This window comes from Ambystoma mexicanum, chromosome 6q, assembly GCF_040938575.1.
Source record: "Ambystoma mexicanum isolate Mex_15411 chromosome 6q, UKY_AmexF1_1, whole genome shotgun sequence".
In the NCBI taxonomy this organism is placed as follows: domain Eukaryota; kingdom Metazoa; phylum Chordata; class Amphibia; order Caudata; family Ambystomatidae; genus Ambystoma; species Ambystoma mexicanum.
The window spans coordinates 1350393701-1350415264 of NC_090937.1; positions in this window are offsets into that span (position 1 = coordinate 1350393701).

The following is a 21564-nucleotide window of genomic DNA, read 5'->3' on the forward strand; positions in this document are numbered from 1 at the left end:
CCAAGCTTTAAAGGCGGATTTGATTGCCAGGAGTTCTTTGTCCGTAATGGCGTAATTTACTTCTGGAGGTGAGAACATCTTCGACCAGAAGGCCACTGGATGTAGCTGGCTGGTGTCAGGATCTCTTTGTGGGAGGACAGCTCCCATTGCTATACTGGAAGTGTCAGTTTCCACGATATAAGGAAGATCTTGACGTGGATGTTGCAGGATTGGCACTGAGGTGAACCTTTTCTTAAGTTCCTGAAAAGCTTTTTCTGCTTCTTCGGTCCAGGCAAATTTTTGGTTATTTTTTCATAGTAATCCGGTGATCGGGTGTACAACTTGGGAGAAGTCTGGTATGAACCGGCGATAGAAGTTCGCAAAGCCCAACATACTTTGCACTCCTTTTACTGACGTTGGTGATGGCCACTTCAGAACGGCGTCAACTTTGTGCAGGTCCATCCTGATGCGTCCGGGAGTAAGGATTAAGCCTAGAAACTCTACTTCGGTTACGTGAAAGAAACACTTTTCAAGCTTTGCATATAAACGATGTTCACGGAACTTGGCGAGGACTGAACAGACGTGCTTGATATGATCCTGTTTTGAGGTTGAGTACACTAGGATATCATCTATGTACACTAGGGCGCAGACATCAATTAACTCTCTCAAGACGTCATTCATGAAATAATGGAATGCTGCCGGAGCATTGCATAACCCAAAGGGCATGACTTGATATTCGAATAAACCATATTTGGTACGGAAAGCAGTTTTCCATTCGTCTCCGCTTCTGACCCGGACCAGGTGGTACGCTCCTCGAAGATCTAATTTGGTGTACATCTGAGCATCTTTGACCTGGTCCAGCATTTCTGGGATAAGTGGCAAGGGATAACGGTTATTTACAGTGATCTGGTTTAATGCGCGGTAGTCAATACAGGTCCTTTAGTCCCCTTCTTTTTTCGGCACGAAGAACAAAGGACTGGCTGCAGGGGACTTCGATGGATGGATGAATCCGTTTGCTCTAAGTAAGACTTCAGATGAAGATTTTCAGGTTCTGTAAGAACATAGATTCTACCACAAGGGTCTTGAGCGACAAGAACAAGGTAGATCTGACAGTCATAAGGCCTGTGCAGTGGCAGCGTGTTTGCTTGGTCCTTCTGGAATACATCCTGGAAGTCGCAGTATTCCTCTGGCAAGGTATTAGTTACACCCAGGGTTGACGTTGTCGCTCCGGGAGTTGTAGAAATACTGAAAGCTTGTTTCTGTTCTTGATAATAACAGGCTGGAGAGCAGTCACTGGGGAAGGTTAATTTCCTGGCCCGCAGTCGATCAAAGGGTTGTCAGCGACTAACCATGGTATCCCTAGTATAAGCCGGAATTGAGGTGCCTTGATGAGATCGAACAAAATGAGTTCCTGATGCCCGTCCTGGCACAGCAAGGTTATCTCGGCTGTGCATTGGGTTACGGGTCCGGAAGCGATTTCTGTCCCATCTACCGTAGTCACCTTGTCTGTAGTCGGCTTGGAACATAAGGGAAGCCCCATCTCTGCAGCCAGGTCTTGATCTATATAATTCCTGACTGCTCTGCTGTCGATGTATGCCTGAACGGCATGCATTCTTGACGACCGTTGGTTATTGATTAAGATCACTGGTATTGCAAAGTGTGAGGTCGGTGGCTCTTTCCTCTCACTCGACAAACTGACCTCTACGTTTGCCGAGCTGGGTAGTTTTCCGATTTAGATTCTTTCTCTTCATCTTTTTCCGTGGCTCCGACGATCTTCCTTGGAGGTTTCACCAGGAAATGCCCAGGTTTTCCGCAATACAGACATAACTGTTGTTGCCTTCTTTTATCTCGCTCTTGTTTTGTAAATGGAGGTCGCACCCCCCCAATTTGCATGGGCTCCACAGTGCTTTCTTGTGCTCGGGTTACATTGTCTCTAGACCGAACATATGCTGCTTAAGCTCCAGGGAAGAAGAAGCAAAAATGTGTTCCAGCATGACAAGATTTATCATGCCTTCGAAGGTAGAAACCTTATAACCTTCGACCCAGCCAGTTAAGTTTTTCAAAGATTCAGCGACATAAGATACCCAAGTACCACCTTCCTTTTTCTTATACTCTCGAAAACGCTTTAAATATTGGGCCGGAGTCTTCCCAAACTTTAAAATGAGAGTTTGCTTTAACATTGCGAAATCAGCCCGCTCAGCCTTCGACATTTCCATAATGGCACTGCAGCCAGAATGGGGCAGTCTACTGAGCAACCACGCAATCTTATCAGCATTGTCAACTTCTTGAACCTCGCATGCATACTCAAACGCATTCAGCCAGTCCATAATGTCATTCCTTTCTTCATACACACTGAGCAGATCTTTTGGAAACCGTGGATGAGAGGAAGCCCCAGACCCATGTCTAGGACCCTTGGATCCATTTGCAACCTGAAGCTTGGCCAGTTCCAACTGGTGATCCCTGTCTTTCTGTTTTTCTGCCTGTTCGATTTTTAGGCATTCACACCACCCCAGACTGTCTGGCACCCAGGATGTGTATTGGGACCAGACATCCCAGCCCACACCCTGGAGGCACACAAACGACATGTAGAAGCCAGCGAAAGCAACCACGTTTCGCGGGAAAGTACATGCCCAAATAAGGAAGGCCCCGGGTCGCCCGACCTGGGGAAGGTGAAGGGAGCAAGACGGTCAGTGGACAAGACAAAGGAGCCTCGTGGTCTGGCCATTTTGGGAGCCAGGCCACCATTTTGGGTTCAGTGCGAAAAACGTGCTAAGAACGCCAAAAGGAGCTCAAAATAAACAAAACGATCGCTGCCACCATTCGAGTCCCTGAATGACTTGCACCGATCAAATACATTCCTAAAAGAGTATCTAGGGCCTGTAGAAGGCTAGAGACCCAAGAGAGCTGTAACTTAGCTTACAGTGCCCTCTTGTGTCATGTTGCACTAAAGCCGCAACACGATAAAAGAAACTACGGGAAACAGCGTTCCCCGGCACTGACTGTCTTAAGGGCATGTCAGTTTCCCCATAAGAAAAGGAGCGAAAGCCCAGAGAAGTGCGGCAGAAGGCTGTACTTCTCTGGCAAAGTCAAGAACAAGGTTAAAAACAATAGCAAAAAGTTTAGGGGTGCCACATGGAAGGAAAATTCCCTACAATTACGAAATCTTTCCTAACAGCGATTTCTGTCCCATCTACCGTAGTCACCTTGTCTGTAGTCGGCTTGGAACATAAGGGAAGCCCCATCTCTGCAGCCAGGTCTTGATCTATATAATTCCTGACTGCTCCGCTGTCGATGTATGCCTGAACGGCATGCATTCTTGACAACCGTTGGTTATTGATTAAGATCACTGGTATTGCAAAGTGTGAGGTCGGTGGCTCTTTCCTCTCACTCGACAAACTGACCTCTACGTTTGCCGAGCTGGGTAGTTTACCGATTTAGATTCTTTCTCTTCATCTTTTTCCGTGGCTCCGACGATCTTCCTTGGAGGTTTCACCAGGAAATGCCCAGGTTTTCCGCAATACAGACATAACTGTTGTTGCCTTCTTTTATCTCGCTCTTGTTTTGTAAATGGAGGTCGCACCCCCCCAATTTGCAAGGGCTCCACAGTGCTTTCTTGTGCTCGGGTTACATTGTCTCTAGACCGAACATACACAGCCCGAGGATCCATTTTGGAACAATCTGCTTTTCGGTCTTGCAACCAGTGGTCTAGTTGTACGACCAGATTTATGAACTCAGAACAGTCTCGAGGAGGATCAACTACTTGAGTTAGAACGTCTTTTAATTCGCCTCGTAAGCCCCGATGAAACAACGTGGTTCTTTTGTTTTCAGGTCACCTAGCTTCGGCAACCAATCTGTTGAAAGTAGCAATGTACGTTAACAAGTCCTGATTCCCCTGTCGGAGGGAAAGGAGTTCATTGTCCATGCTTGCTCTCAGGTCTGGCGAGCAAAAAGTTTCTCCATTTCTCTCTAAAATCCCCCAAAGTCATGTAATAAATGATCATCATGGGTCACCAATGATACAGACCAATCTGCTGCGCTACCGCTCAGGTATGATAAAACAAAGGCTACCCGAGCTTGGTCGTTAGGGAATGCTCCTGGCCTGCAAAGAAAGTGAAGGCGACACTGATTCATGAAAGCTGCGTATTTCCGTGGTTCAACTGTAAACCGCCCTGGCGGTGCCAAAGGAACTGTTCCTGGTAGCATAATTTGTACCGGAGGAAAGTAAGAGGATGGCAGGGCAGGATTCTGCATCGTCGGGTTGCTTCCAGGCAGAGGTGTCTGTCCTGCTTGTGATTGCAAGTATTGTCTGCTTATATCTTCTGTGCGCTCCTTAGTCACTATTAAATCTCTTCGGAGAGCGTTAGTCTTTTATCGGGCAGAATGAACCGTGGCACGCAGTTCTCCTATTAATTGGGCCAATTGGTCTAATTCCGAGGTCTCCATGATGCCCAGGTGGATTAGTTTGGCAGGCTTCGCGTTCTGTTACGCTCACCTGGTTCCACGGGGACGCCACCCAGCAGTTGGGACTCAGGTATCCTTCTCTGTGGTTCCCAGGTGTGACCAGCGGGAGGGTTTGCCTGGAATACAGGTGGGCAATGTTCAAGACTGGGCAACTGGGTTAAACAGTCCCCCACCACCCCGTATACCCGTGGCCCCACTGGACCTCTCCTCACCTTGTTTTTAATGTAGGTGTGTTCTCCGTCCTGCCTTCTTGGCAGGGGCACGTTGTGCCTGGTGGGTGTTTGCGATCAAGTTACCTCAATGATGCTTGCCCGCTTTGAGTCTTTCAGGTAGGTCTTATTGCTGTGCTATATTATAGTCCTTGCATGCCTTTTTGGTTTAACTAATGTCTTTTCTCTTCCTTAGATGCGTGGAAGTCCAATATTTGGCATAGACTGAATTGGTTCTCGCCGGAAAGTAATGGCATTTTTAGAGCGCCTTAATGTGGTGAGTAGGTGCTAAGTGCAGCGCTATGATCCCTTGCCTCTTGCTAACCTGTTGTCTTGTCTTCCCACAGGTCACGGTGATCACCCGGTGCATGGAATTCCTGAGGCGATGCTGGTCGAGGAGCGGCTTGCGAGGTAAGCTTTCGGCACTGTTCATTAAATTGTAAAAATGTCTAATGCCTTGTTTCTTCCTTTTTTACAGATCCGTCGGTTCGGGAGGAGCGCTGGTTTCAGGATGCTGATCTCTAGAGCCATGGACAGCTACCGATGAAATTATAGGTAAGCTGCTGCTGCTAACAATGTCCTTTTTCTCCTTTACAGATGCTGTTCTTCCGAGGTTCGCGGGTGCAGCTGAACACGGTGAGCGTCACGTTGCAGAATTGCAAAGTAACGCAAAGCGTGTTATCCCAGTTGGGCGTGGTTTAAATAGCTTCAAGAAAGTAGTCCAGGTAAAATAGTTCCTATGGTACCACACCCAAAAAAACTATACCACATTGCTTGGTTCCAAGGCGCCAAGCTATGTGGCTGCCTCCATGTTGATTGACACAGAAATAAAGTAGTTCCAAATACAAGTCCTTTATCAAGTATGAGCCTGGCCCCAAGAAGGCCTAGGCCAAGGATGCCTGGTTTTAGTGGAGACCCTTCCTGGCCCCTGGGCTTGCCACGGGGTCTTCTGGATGGGGGTTGTGACAGTAACGGAGAGAAATAATTGGATATTTAACAACAGGTGGGGCAACTAAGTCCTCCCTTCAAAATGGCCACTCTGAACCTCACTAAATGTACGACGTCCCATTGATACAACACAAACTATATGACCCCAACTCCATGGTCCATGGATAATTGGTTGGCTACTAAGCCCCGTCAATAACTTTCCACCTACGTTAGCAGCATGTAGACTGAACAACCAGCAGCGGTGAGCTTGTCTTGATACTACTTCACACCAATTAAAAATACACTGCATCATCACCTCAATGGTTCAGTGTCAATAAGTGTTTTGAAGTTGGCCTTCAGTCTGTACTGTTCTCTGGGATTTTTTAAGGAGTATGGGTACTGTCTGGCTTCCGTGCTTCCGTGCGTAGGTCTGATCTTCTCATGTGTCCAACTTTCTTCCATCACATGACTGGATACCACAATTTGAGCCTTTTTGTGTATTTGGTTTAATTCTCCGATAGTCCTCTGAAGTATTTTGTTTTCACTTGATATTCTTGACCATGAACTTCTTTTCTTTCATGTTAATTGTATCCAATGTCAGCCATTTCTAGTTCTGATAAGACCTTGGCTTTCTTGGCTCACTGAACTCCTTAGTTGAAATATATTCTGTTTAATTCAGTTTGCTTTTGTAACTGCAAAACTGACCTGAGGCCTTCCTCGTTGTTCAAGACTGCTTTATACCTAGTGGAAACATTAATTCTTTATTTAATCCATATGTATCTATGAGGTTTATGTGTATATGTTGGTGCTTGCCACAATCTATTCACTGTAAGCATGTGGCTAGCTTCATGATCGCTTTGCTGCTTGTGTTTCGTTGCATCTGTACACATTTAAACTAACTATCTTCATCATGCTGATGGCATAAGTCTCTTCATCTTGATCCCAAGATGTCACTTATCCTTGGTATGTCTTTGATCTTCATAAATCGTCTGCCTCTCTGGCCTGGTTATCTTCTATATGGAGTCGATTCAGCTTTGTATGACCTCACCATTCACCCTGGTTATTCAGTTTCTTTGTTTCATCAGGAATCGCGTTCAAATGGCCATCATATTGTCTTGGATATAGGTATGGTTCCTCAATGGGTACTCTACTTCCCATATTCTCTTGGGTGTAGGTATTCTTATGGGTACTGCACAAAGTCGTTGCTCTTCTTCTTGCTTTCTTATTGGTGTAGTATACGTCACATACTTTGGTTCATACTTTTCAGGTAATGTAGGTGGGGCTTGTGGAGTGGGGGTACTTGGCTCCTCCTCTACACTACCTGTGTTGTTTTAATAACGGAAATTAATTTGGAGTTTTGATATTGCATAGTGCCCAGTTACTAATCCATTAGTAATACAGGGTATTTGTTGTGGTTGGTGCGAGACCTGTTGCAGCCCTTACTAAAGTTGTATCTGTGTAAGTGCTTTGGATGCCCGCCACCTTCCTTTGGGTGAAAGGAACTCCCTGAGTTGAGTGTCACCACCTGATTCATTGCGACAAAGCTCGAGGCTTGTGGCCATGATTTGGTTGAGAGTCTTCACTTGTGGCAGTGCAGTAGCAGCAGACTATTCATTTGGGTGTAATTGCATTGTAGTGGATGGAAAGTTGTGTAGCATTGTAAAGGTGCCATCCAGACCTGTACCCTGGCTTCCAGAGCGGTGTATAGATAAAACAATGTTGATCTTGAGTTATCATTGTGAGTGGAAACTAAGCTGGAACAGAACTGAGATGTTTGCCCTTGCATTGAGAGTATGTCAGGTGCAGAACACATTTCAGAAGGAGCACCGTAGAAATTAATATGGCCAGGAAGTACCTCCTATCCAAATTGTTTATTAATCGTGAATGGGTGGAACAAGAGCATGACATGTTACAGGCTAGAATGATGCATGAGGTTTCCTCTGCAAATGTTGATAGGTGGCAAGATAATGGGCTGTTACATTCGGCCCTGACAAACTTCTAAATGACACAAGCCAGCAAAGATGAGCAAACTAAAATGGCTCAGCTCACAGCATGTATGTACTTCAATATGTTGATCATGGAAGAAAGACACCCGGATAGTGTGGCCTCTGCAAAACCAGGCTGAGCTTTTAAATAAAGCCCACCGAGAGTTGAAACAATTAGAAGCAAAAGTGCAACAGAGATAAAATTCAGAGTCAAAATTAGAAATATATTATTCAACAGCTAAAAGATGAGTTAGCAACAACAGTAAGTCAATGCAGAGTGAGAGACTCAATGTTCTGCACTGCAAGGGGAGTATAAAGAATGTGTTAAAAATATGAGCGCTAGTCAACACAAATTAAATGAGCAGGTTGTTCACAATAGAGTCTGCCTAGAGGACATTTTCACATTTCAATCACAGGTTAAACACCTGAATCGAAAACAGCCAGTTAATCAATAAGGAGAATTGGATCAGATGCAACAAAATCTGAACACCTGGAAACAGCAGAGAGAGCAGTTGAGGGGAGAAAATTACAAATTAAGTCGAGAGGAGTGTGCCCTGATTCAGTCAATGCATCTGTTAAGGACGGATGCAAAGAAAAGTGAGTAATGTTCTCAGGAACTAACCGAGATGAGGCTAGAAAATGCAAAATGAATGGAAAATGTGAGGCAAGTAGAAGTTGACATAGAGCAGGCAACAAAGCCAAGATTTCACAAGGGGAGGAGATTAGTCTCCTGAAAAAAGAAGCGGTCTGAATGTGCACAGACAATGCAAGCCTCACAGAAAGAAAATGAGTCCCATTGTGAAGCGAACAAGGGACTAAGAGCCTGATTAATGGCACAAAATAAAGTGCTAGAAGCCACTCAAGCAATCGTGTCAGAATTGAAAACTCAGGCTTCTGCATATCATCAAGAGATATGGACTGAGAAACACAAATGTGAGAGGTTGGAAAGTGAAATAGCCAAGTACAAACAGGATTTGAGACACCCCGACCAGTCAGGGTGTGGAATGGCGCTCTCAGATTACAGCGTGATGGCCTCCTTACGAAGGACCTCAAGCCAAGTCACCACCTCATATGTACGGGGTACAGCTGACTTCATTCCTGCCAGTATTCAAGAACAGGGAAACATGAAGCAGCTGGACGCAACCAGGCCTAGTCCAACAGAGCCAGTCCTTATCAGATATTGATGAATATTCATCTCTACCCTGTAGAAGGGAAGGTGGCCAGACCAGTGGCCTCTGGGAATTTAAAAATAGCCAGGCCTGTACTTCTTACAGGGAGGGCTCCTATGATGAAAAGATCAGGGAGTTGGAAAATGAAGTTACAAAGGGAATACCTAGTCCGCTTTACAGACAGAGAAGAATCTAAGCTTCAAAAGAGCATCTTAAAACCCCCCACACATTCAGGGAAGTCGGGGGAATTCCCCACCATACCCAGAAGGAGGGATGAGGTATATGAGTACTCCCGCGTGCGAAAAGGGGAGTTTAAGGGAAATGACCCTGAGAGCCCACAGCACCACAGGGGAGAAGGGTCCAGACCCCATAATTCTGGGAGGCTTTCCCATTGTCATTGAGGTAGGGGGCACCTAGAGGACAGGGAATGGACCACCAATAGCAGCAGCTCTAAGATAGAGCTGCTAACCCATTTCGGCCAATAAAGGCCATAGAGCTTTATGACTCTCTTCTATTAGTACACCAAATATTCAGTATGGGAGCATCTAGATCTTTATGACCAAATGATGACTTAATTTGGTATTAAGAATGATATAAACTCCACAGAGTTTGCCAAATGGGCATTTTCCCCTAAATACTCCAGCTTCTTTGCATGGCTGGAGGACCAAGATCACCAAACATGGTCCACCTACAAGGTGGCCATTTTAAAATGCTTCTCCATTCATAAAAATCCTAAGGTGAGTAAACACCAATAGGCCGTAGTTCATCAACCCATACTGCCATGTGCTCCCGAAATACATTATGACCCAACTAGTAAGGGATTTCCATTAGAGTAGGACCCTGGATTGGGTGATGGAACATGCCACCCGGATTTATTAGGTCCAAAAGTCCTCTGGAAACAAAAACAACCCTAAAATCCCCAACCATCAAACACACCCGCCGCTGCAAAGGTAGCAGAAGTGAAAAATACTCCCACATTGGACTTGGAGATGGAGGGCCTAAAAAGCCTCCTCCCACCAACAAGCGGAATGAGAGGCAGAGGAGACCCTCTTATCCAACCCAATCGGATGGTATCCAGATGGGTACCAGGCCAATGCTCCATCTGCCACCTATATCAGTCCAAGATAGAAGGGTAACAGACCCATATTTGGGTACGTATGAACTCCCCCGGCACAGGGGTGGGTAAAATCAGGTAAGTACTGCCCCAGGAAACCTCCCTGAAATCTTCCCTTAGAACTTCCCTAATGAGGGAAGAAATAATGCACCCCCCAAACTAGGTTTCTTTCCCAGATACCCTTCGAACCCCAATTTCCAGAATAATCCTCCTCTATCTCCCGGCTTTCAGGACACCAGATTCCCGAATTCGGGAGAAGGGAGACCTAGGATGGAAGGTTATCAGGAAAACTCCTAATACCCAAGATACTCTCAGGGAAGAGACTGCTACGCCTTTTGGGAACAGCAAAGGTATGAATCAAGACCTACGTATCAACCAGAATACATTTCACAACTGGAGCGACAAGTCCAAAAACTAACTCAAAACCTGGGTCACAGGTTGAGGGCTCAGCAGAACCCTCCACTGGAAACTGCTGCCCAGAATAACTCGAAGACCAGGGTCTGGTGCCCCGGAGCAATGACCGGAAGACACCTCTGACAACCAACAGGTTTGAAAGGAGGGGGTTTGGGTGGAAGGGAGATGCAAAGCTCTATAGGAAGCTTCCTTTACCACCAGAACAAAACCCCTGGAGACCTCTGAACCTGAACATGAATCTTCTATCCCCAAAAAGCTGGACCCTAGGGAACAGAGGGTAAGTGGGAGAAATCGAAAGCCAAAGACACCCCATTTGTGGAGGAAGTCTGCATCATCCCTTTTGAAGGAGAAGAATCGCTGGGGCATTCTGGGAAGAAGATCTTCTCTTTCAGGGATGGGGTATCTCTCCCAAGGAAATATGGGTCCCCAAAGACCGTGATTTAGACTGAGTAAGTATGGAGACCGACACTAAGCAAAACTTTCTTAAACACCAACAAGGTCACACAGATTACCCTAGAAAGCACTGGGGCATCCTACCCCCAGAAATGTTTGGGTAACTGGCTCCAGGAAAAGGGGGACAGCAAAGAATCAGGAGAAGAAGGGGACTTCCCAACCCCACCTGTTTCTGGGTGCAAAAACCTTTTTTTCCAGATTCCCGGACTCCGACACAGAAAACTGTCCACGATCACACAGTGTCAGAGTTCAATAAAAAAATGTTAACCGAGAGAAGGAAGATGTGATGCTTCTGTCAATTTACCGGTCAGTGTGCATTATCAGCGCTGGTGGATTCTGGATCCCAAGCCACCGTCCTGTCCAAAAAGGCCTGTAACCAAATAAATTCAGGAAGGGGGGAGAGTCACCAAATTCCATTCAAACCTTTTCCCGGGAAAAATCCCAAAACTTTGATTGGAATGATATTTCTGTCAAAGGGACTGCACACCTTGTTTATTGGGGAATGACTCCTTCGAAGGTTGTCACTCCTGATTGACTGCATGAACAAGACTAACCAGCCAATTAAATTAAAACAGAGCACATATTTTCTGAATTTGAATGTCACATGCCACATTATTGAACAATTACCTGACAAAATATAATTCCATTTTTGTAACAATTAAGTCCCAGATATCACTGTCATCTATGTAGAAGAGCAAACTGGTGATTTTTGAAAATCAACCTCCCTCCCAGTTTAAAGTGGCATTCCACAATGGAGAGAAATACTGTGATGTGTTATATCAATCCACAATTAGAGGAAAACCCAAATCCCATGACAAAGGATGATGAAAAACCAGCTCAGAGTTTGACCAACATCCAGAGAAAGGGTGAACAGGTGTTTTCCCCATTCAGATAAATGAGGGGGAGGAGTCTGTTTTCGCTAGAGCATGCCTGAATAACGGAAGTAGCTTCATCAGTGAAGCATTATTGAGGAAACTCTCAAAAGATCAGGCCATTCCCACATTTAAATTGATTGATATGTGAGAAATGGGTCTGGAAACTCCAACTTCCAAACATCACCTGCCTGGCAGGTGTATGCTAAATATTTCCATGGCGACAAAAGCATAGAACATAATTGTTGGGTTGTGAGAGATGTTCCCTCTACTTTTGTTTTAGGCAGTGACATTCTCAATTGAGTCACAATTAATATGGACCTAATTAATAACAAGGCCTGGTCCTGACTAGGAGGTAACCCCATGGGCTTTGACTACACTGAAAACTCATTCTGGTCATCTCAATTGCTGCCATATACCATTGAAGATCAAGTGAGAGAAGAGGTTACCATCCCAGGACAGGTGCAGCAATTTACAATTCCCCTAAAAATTAAGAGAGGACAGGACCTAAAAAACCATGATGCCATTATAAATTTGAATAATCATCTACAAAAACAAGGTTTGTATTTACATACAACACCCCTAGTTGACCTAGAACAAGACACCATTCGTATATTGGTGGATAACAGCGACCATTGAAGTATCACTTTGGGTGCAGGCACCGTTACTGCAATGGCGGTTGATGCCCAACATTATTCTATTGAATAATGAGATCATTGGACCAATTTAAAATGACTGTTTCCATATCAACAACGGTATCGCTCCGGAAAAGATTTTAACAAGGCAAGAGGAACATTTCTTGGGGTACTCTTCCTGCCCTTATGGTGTGAAAGAGGTGACCTGTGACATCAGCAAGGATGAGGTGGTATTCTGAATCAACAGTGCCTACCTCCCATCCTTGAATCCTCACGTACAGGCCAACACCATAACAAGAGGTCTCTCCAACCAACTGGAGGATACCGCCAAAATTGCAAAGCCTGTGGACTTTCGAGGCTTTAAGCAAATGGTCGAAGAACAAATCATTCTTGCTTATGCCTGTGAGACCGTGGAGCAAAGACAGAAGCTCAAACTTGTGTTTCTGGATTTTCAGGATATCTTTGCAGTGGAGTCATATGACTGTGGACACACCGAGATGCATTCAACCATCATACCCACGGACCGCAAGATGGCTCCAGTATTTGTGAAGCAATACCGGTTTCCTCTCATTTCCATGGAGTCACTCACAGAGATTATTACAAATATAGAATCCCGTGGGATAATTCACCCAATCCACAGTACCTTTAACAACCCGGCACTGGGGATGTTCAAACCCAATGGCCAATGGAGACTTTTGAGGCATGCTGTGTGCAAACAACAAACCACTCAAGTATGGGAAATGTATTCATTCAATTGATGAACTGGTAATCTCTAATGAAATTACCATCTATTGGAAAATGATCATAGGTCACTTCAAAATAGAGGGACCAGACAAAACTGGAAATGACTTGGCTGACTTGGCTGACCATTTGGCCCATTCACGGGGATCTCCTAGAAACCAAAGCACTGTAAGGGGAAATCCAGTTTGCTGCTGTCTTCATGTCCCAAACCCATGCCAATAATGAACTCTCAACTGCCCAGTGATGACCAACATGTGGGAGATACTAGGGGTAAAGAGAAAACTCCACATTGCCTACTGCCCAGCCTCGAGCGAGGGTGTTCAGAGGTATAATAAACAATTGTGGACATCTTGCAGCTGGGGTGGTTGGGGTTTCCAGAAAGGGAGGGGTCCAGGATCAAAACCACAAAATCCGAAAGGAGTTCAGTGCAGACCAGAGCGCAACTCCTCAGGACAAGTAAAGCAGCAGACATGTCACTGTGGCCTATCTGTGTGCCCTAGATTAACAGTGAATCTACCTATGTTCTAATGTTGTAAAAAAGAAAGATTGTATTTATTAAAAGCAGGCCTAGATGTAATGCTAAAATGTAACATATAAGCACATCATGTCGATTTAAAGCTGTATTTTCTGAAGGATGGGTGCAGCTGCTGTTTTCCCACTAAACTGAAAGGTCTGTGCCTTTCAAAATGTGAACTCAAGACCTTTGGCTGAGGACCCGTAGAAGAAGAAGTTCTGGTTGTCAATTTAAATGATAAAATATACAATGTAGTAGATTTAAATTATGGGATTTACAGATAACACAACCAGCAGAAATGACCTTTATGGTCAGGTTGCCCATAAAATGTCAATTAGCTCTGAACAAAGACCCTTTGAAGCTCAGTAGAAGAGGGAAGAATACACATTAGCCCGAGCAAGTGGCTGGTCACATGTTTAAGGAGAAATTGAAACTTAGAGGGGAAAAGGAGAAATTAAACTACCTCTCATATAATGCCTTGCCATAGGTTTAACATTGAACACATGCTCCTAAATAAAAAGTGCATTGTGTGTCCCAGTGAGCCCAGAGCAGATTCATTCTAAAGGGGTTAAACAGCCAGTTGGGACCATGTAAAACTGATTTTTTGTGATATACATGACTTAAGTTATGATCAGAATTATGATTCTGGCCTTTTCATACGTCTGAGGAACTTGAAAATTGGCGAAGTTTTGGATAATGTAATTAATGTTTGAATTGGGAAGTGTCCTATTTTTAGCTATTTTGGCGAAACAGCAAACCACAAAAGACAGTGGCTCTACCAAGGAGGCGCATGCCAAAATAAAATTTGTATTTTCTGACTTGCCATAAAATGTAGAATCCAAAAATATATAGATTAATGTATTTATCTAGAAAAGCACAGCTGCCATGTTGTACAATTTTCAGAACCCAAAAAGGGTAAAAACCCACTTGTCATTTTGAGATGACAAATCTTTCTCCTCCCTCAGCATACATCATACATATCTCCCAACTTCTGGTCTTATCAGCAGCCAGTTGGTGTCTTGGTGGGAGGTGAAGGGAGAGTGATAGCACATCCTAAGTGTGGGAATTATGATAATGTAGGGTGTCATCAGCCGAACAAAAGGTCAATTTGCATTAGAACAGGGCTGTTGCACTTGCTTCCTGGAGGTAGCCTGCTGCCGGACTCTTGCAAGGAACAACTAGCAGAGAGGCCTCAATTCTTGAATTGGAGTCAGTGAAAGGGACATCTAGGAGCTGGTTGGGTCCCATCAGAGGAGCCAAAGAGTGACTAGGCAAGGAGAAAATCATTGACTGAAGCTCTTAACCAGATCGGTGCTTTCCTCAGAGGCTCCTTGCTGTTTTTCCATGATCAAAGCCTCCCATATAAGAAGATATATCCTAAATGCCATCAAAGGTTTGAGGGGGAAACTTCCCAGTGTGTTAGAGCCAGTGTAGACAATAACAACTTGGGTGACTGTCCTTCTGAAACCCCTGTCTACTGTCTCAAGGGGGTTGTCCATAATCCCAAAATAGGTAACACTAAAACACTGCTATTCAAGTGAATTTAGAGGGTGCAAAATTAAATTCCCCATGTATTCATACCAAACCAGAATTACCAACCATTACATCTCAATTGTATGTGTTGCAAAATGAAATTTCCCATTGATTCCCATACCAGAATCCCAAAGCACCACCTGTCCTTTGAATGTGTGTTGCAAAACAATTTTTCCATTGTATTGTAAATGTCTTCTGTTGGATAATTTGCAAGTAAATCTGATGTAAATTCTGATTGCATATGTAAAAATTCTACCTGTGTTGTTTTAATATCAGAACGTAATTTGAATTTGTGATATTGTGTAGTGCCATAGCATTGGTGGTTGAGGTTGTTTGCTAGTCTTATTTATCAAACCTTAAATAAATGTATATATATATGAATATATATATATATAACAAATACCCTACGTCACCAATGAACTAGGAACCAGGCTGATGTGTATATATTTACTATACTTCAGCCTGGTTCCTAGTTCATTGGTGACGTAGGGTTTTTGTTGTGGTTGGTGCGAGACGGGTTGCAGGCCTCACTAAAGTTGAATCGGTATAAGCGCTTTGGGTGCATGCCACCTTCCTAGGGGGGGAAAGGAGCTCCCAGAGTTGAGTGTGACCACCTGTTTAATCACAACAACCAGCAAAGTTTCATGCAGAGCTGCTTTTATTTAATATCATTCTACCTGTTTGTGTTGAGCCACATTTGTTATATGCCCCTCTGCATCTCAAAGCCACAATCGCACACTACCGACAATTGTCAGTTTAATATTTAACTGCATTCAAGAAAAACACAAAGTACATGTAATGAGCTGTACACACCTGTCCATTCCATTATCATAATCAGTGTCTGGTCTGTTGACTTGCAGATGTACAGGCCGATTCATGGAATTAATGTGCGCTGAAAATATCGGCACAAGCGTGCGAAAACGTGTGATTCGCAGTGAAAGAGCGAAAATCGCAGTGCAAGTGCGAATATCGCAGGGAAACCAGCGCACATCTATTCATGGAAGTCCGTGCGCGAGTAAAATCTGGGATGTGCGCTGAAAAAGTGCGCGGCGCATGCCGGTGCACAGGTCATCTAACGGCGTGCGCTAAGGCCACAGCGAAAGCGCACATAGCGTGGCGCACATAACATAAGTAGGCAGAACACAGGGCGTGACACGCGGAATGGGGAACAACTCGTGAAAATGTGGGCGTCACGGCGGAAGTACAGGAGGCAAGTGCGCGGAACGCCCACACGCTCGCCTACAACACGTATTCATGGAATCGAATAGGGCAAAACAGTGCACGGGCCTAAACACGTCCGCCACACGAAGGCAGACGGTCGCGTCGCTGCGCATGAAAAAAATGTGCGCCAAAATGTGCGCCCACAAAACGCAGGTATATACAGCTATGTAGAATGTCCCATACTGTGGGCCTCTAGGACAAATGACGTGCAAAGGGGTATGCGGCAAACACGGACACCCGCTGTGTGAAAAATAGCGTGTGCGTGTATTTCGGGGGTGCGCGGGAATTTCTACACGCTATTTGCCCTGGGGGAGCGGGGTATGTGTATTACAGGGGTTCGCGTGAAGTTTCACATGCGATAGGTCTTGGTCGAGCGGGGTACGTGTAAATCTGGGGTTTGCGGGAAGTTTTACACGCGAATGGCCTGGGTACGTGTATTTCAGGGGTGCACGTGAAGTTTCACACGTGATTGGCCTGGGTGCGTTTATTTCAGGGGAGCGCGTGAAGTTTCACACGCGATTGGCCTGGGTATGTGTATTTCAGGGGTGCGCGTGAAATTTCACACGCGATTGGCCTGGGTACGTGTATTTCAGGGGTGCACGTGAAGATTCACACGCGATTGGCCTGGGTACGTGTATTTCAGGGGTGCGCGTGAAGTTTCACACACGATTGGCCTGGGTACGTGTATTTCAGGGGTGCGCGTGAAGTTTAACACGCGATTGGCCTGGGTACGTGCATTTCAGGGGTGCGCGTGAAGTTTCACACGCGATTGGACCTGGGCGAGCGGGGTACCACTCACCGTCTGCCTTGCGTGTAGAAGAACGCGTAACCAACACCCACCCGCTGTGAAGTAATAGCGTGTGAACCCCAACGCCTGGAAAACACACACACCGCACCCCACGAAAAGCCCGTACAGGCCCGTGCGCGATACGTCACAGACGCGCTTACGTGCTGAGGGCCTTTGGTCCAATGAAATCGCGTATGCATGCTGATGCGCTTACGCGCTAAGGGACTTTCCTCGAATTACACGCTGACATGCAAGAATTTCACGTGCCAAATCACTCCGTATGAAGCTGGCCACGCGAAAACACACGGAAGACCATGCTCATGCCCAAAAGGCCGAATTACTGCCTCCCAGAGCCCCGACCAGCCTCCCACGAGCAATCTGCTGCTGCCTGCCTGCCTGCTGCCATCGTGCCCTGCCATTTTGTGCCTGCCCATCTGCCATCTGCAGGGGTCCAGTTGTTGTGTCCACCCCTGCTGGAACAGAAGACTCCCGACTGGTATACCATCGCTCCACAGCCCAGCCCCAGGACCCAGTTGCCCACCCACGCCTGCCTCGGGGGTCACCATGTCAGGGCAAACACCATCTGAGACCACTGGCGACCCCCAGCCAGAGGGGCAGAGGGCCACCAGCTTCAGTCAGAAGGAAGTTGGTGTCCTGGTGGAGCTTGTCCTGGGGCATTATGATGCCCTCTTTGGATCATCACGCGCCAACAAGGAAGGACGGGACAGGATCTGGGACGACTTTGTGGTTGCCATCAACGCGGAGGGGGTAGCAACCCGCAACATCAAGCAAGTCAAGAACCCTGGGATGACTTGATGTCCAGGACCGTCATAAAGGCCCGGCGCCTCGTGTAGGGGGGCCGGGGCCGCATAAGTACCATCCAGCTGAGGGTCCTGGAACGCGTACGCCCAGCGCTCCACACCCAGATCCTTGAGAGGCAGACCCGTCTGGAGTTGAGCGGTAAGTGGCCAAGCATTGCTGTGTGAGACAGGGCATGTTGCAGTGTGCTGGTTGTCTGATACTTGCCTGTATGTGTGACATAGGCCATGTACGTATGTGCGTGTGCAGGGACATCATGGTCATGCATGTGAGACCAATAATGTGTGAACCACATGGTTGGTGCATGTGTTTAAATGCAACATGGGGAGCTCTATGCGGAATGGACACATGAGAGCATGCCAGTCTCTGTTCCTGGACATGGGTGTGGGTGAGGGATGAGTGCTAATGCCATGTAAATGTATGGTGTCCATGTCTGTGTGTCTGACCTGCGTGTCTGTGACTTGTGAATGCCATGGATGCATGACACATGTCTGTGACAATGTTCAGATTCACTGATGCAGCCTAGTCATCCTTGTATCCACTGTGTCTGGGGTGTACGAGGCCAGATGGATGAAACTACGCTGAAGTGTGTGCATGTGATTGGCATGACCCATGCTGCATGTGAGTTTCAAACCAACATTGTATGTTTCAAGAGTCCCTTGGACATGTATGCTAATGTCCATAGCATGCGCCATGCCTGTTACTGCATGTGTTTTGCCTGCACTGACCCATGTGTTGTGGAGGGACATAATGGAAGTGATGTTTGACAGTGCCACTCATCTGCTATTTCTTCCTGTCTAGGGGACCATTGTACAGTACCCTGATGCTTGTGTTCTATGTCTCCCTCTACACAGTGGCAAGTGAAGAAGAGGGCCGAGATGGCACTGTGGAGCAAAGCGGCGGGGATGCCCCCACGGCTGCAGCGGAAGGATAGGGTGAGCCCCCACAGGGGCTTGCAACGGCAGAAGACGGTGTGGAGCCATCCAGGTTGGTGGTTTCCACAGAGGAGGAGGAGGCCGCTACTGAGCTGCACATGGGGCCTGGTGGGGGTGGTACCACTGGTGCAAGTGGTGCAGTCCAGGGGCAGGGGCAGGAGGCAGCACAGGTCGCCGTGGAGGGGCCAGTGCATGTCACTGTCCCTGACACTGTGACTGCACCACCATGCACCAGCAGGGATGCCCCATCCCTGGCCCTTCCGCAGGTAGGGGGGATGCCCATGTCATCTGACACTCCTCTACCTGCGGATGAGGGGACCCCTGGCCATATGGAGAAGGTCCTGATTGGTGTCGCATTGCGCACGGGTGTCATTCGTGATGACGTGCGTGCTTTCCGGGGGGAGCACGCATGGCATCACGAAGAGCAGCGTGCCAACGTGGCCCAGTTGGGAGCGACCATGGTCGGGGGTTTTGTACATGTGTCGGCCACTCTGGCGACCCTCTCCTCCTCTGTGGGGGCTATGCGCCAGTCGTTCTCCATGCCGTCTTCCGGCCCAGATGCCACCAGGGCCCCCTGTGGACCTGCCCCGATCAATGCAGCCAGCTCGGTGGGGCTCCCATCCCTGCCACAGTCGGGAGTCGGAGGTCCAGCAGGGGTGGACACACCAGCAACTGGACCCCAGCAAATGGAGGATGTGCCGGCATCATCGGGCAGGGCACGTGCACGACGGCGTCGGTGGATTCCATCAGCCTGAATGCCGTCGTGCTGGCAGAGGCAGTTGCGTCGGAGGCAGCGGCAGGCTCGACGTGGGAGGCATCATGGCTCGGGGCCATCTACATCAGAGGGGCAGGCATCGGCCGGAGGGCAGGAGAACCCTGGAATGGGAGTGTCTTCCGTGTGGCAGTGGTGGGCCAGCAAATAGGTGCGGAGCGGCAGCGGGCGGAGGATTAATGGCTCACAATGGTCAGGGCGGAGAACTCCATGTGCAGTGCGCTGAGGCGGGCTGTGTGCCTCGAGGGTATTCGCAGGGAGTTGGAGCTGGACACCGCATTATCCCTGCGAGACCTCGGGGCCAGTGAACATGCCTGCCTCCAAGCCATTGAACAGGAGTTCGATGATGCCCTGGCCCATGACATCAACCAGTGAGCCGTTGGACTTGCCCGCCGCCATTGTATATAGTTCATTAGTGTTAAGTTTCCTTTCTTTTTTTCTTTCCTTTGGGGCGCATGGACTATGCCCCACATTTTTGTATATAGTTGTTTATTCTGTAGGCTTTTTTGTAGGTTTTTTTGGACAGTTGGGCTCATGGACCCAGGATTTCATCCTTGTAAATAGTTGGAGTGTGCATTTGTCGGCTTTTTCTTTTTTGATTTTTCCGTGGAGCAATGGATTTTACTTTTTCATTTCTGTTTGGATTTGCTTTGTTGGAAGGAGACTTTGGAGACATTTTTGATTTCATATATTTTGGATTCTGATTCCTTCTTTTGATTATTTTGATTTCTTCTTTTATCATTATGTGACATTCTGCATTGTTTTCCTTATGTCCATTGTTTGGTATTTGATTTTCTTTCACCACATTTTTTGTTCAATACATTTGTTCACGTACTTCAATGTGTGGTATTCTCTCATTGGTTTCATGCATGTCATGATGTGGGTGTTCACATTCACTGGCACCCATTGTGTGTGTGTGACGGACATGTGCTGATGTACATACATGCCATTTGGGTTGTTTCATGTAATGGGCATTTCAATGTGGGGTGTATGTTATGCTTGGTTGGTTATTTGGGCAGGGGTGGCGTGCCGTGGGATTTTGGTGGACATGAGGGCCATGATTGTGGGTCATGTTGACATGTTGGCGGGGACATGAGTGGGGGCCTGCTGGCAGGTGCCCCTGACTGCTGGGGGGTGGGGGTTCTGGGGGACATGAGTGGGGGCCTGCTGGCAGGTGCCCCTGACTGCTGGGGAGTGGGGATGCTGGGGGACATGAGAGGGGGCCTGCTGGCAGGTGCCCCTGACTGCTGGGTGGTGGGGGTGCTGGGGGACATGAGTGGGACATGAGTGGGGGCCTGCTGGCAGGTGGAGGGGGACATGAGTGGCTGACTGCTGGGGGTGCAGGGGGACATGAGTGGGACATGAGTGGGGGCCTCATGGCAGGTGCCCCTCACTGCTGGGGGGTGGGTGTGCTGGGAGACATGAGTTGGTTATCATATTGCAACGTGACTTGTGGCTTGGCTGGGGGGCATGCCCATGGTGGATGGGCTGCCTGCGGGACATGACCAGGGGTGCAGGGTAGTCCCCTGTGGTGTGGGCTGCCTGCAGGGGACGTGGAGGGGGTAGAGGCGACACCTGGGAGGACCCACACTGCCAATTCACGTGTAATACTTCCCGCACACCCCTGAAATACACGTACCCAGCCCATTCGCATGTGAAACTTCCCGCGCACCCCTGAAATACACGTACCCAGCACATTCGCGTGTGAAACTTCCCGCGCACCCCTGAAATACACTTACCCAGCACATTCGCGTGTGATACTTCCCGCGCACCCCTGAAATACACGTACCCAGCCCATTTGCATGTGAAACTTCCCGCGCACCCCTGAAATACACGTACCCCTCTCGCACAAGGCCTATCGCGTGTGAAACTTCACGCGAACCCCTGAAATACACGTACCCAGGCCAATCACCTGTAAAACTTCCTGCGCACCCCAGTAATACACGTACACCACTCCCCCAGGCGCGAACGCGTGTAAAACTTCCCACGCACCCCTGAAATACACATACCCAGGACAATCGCAT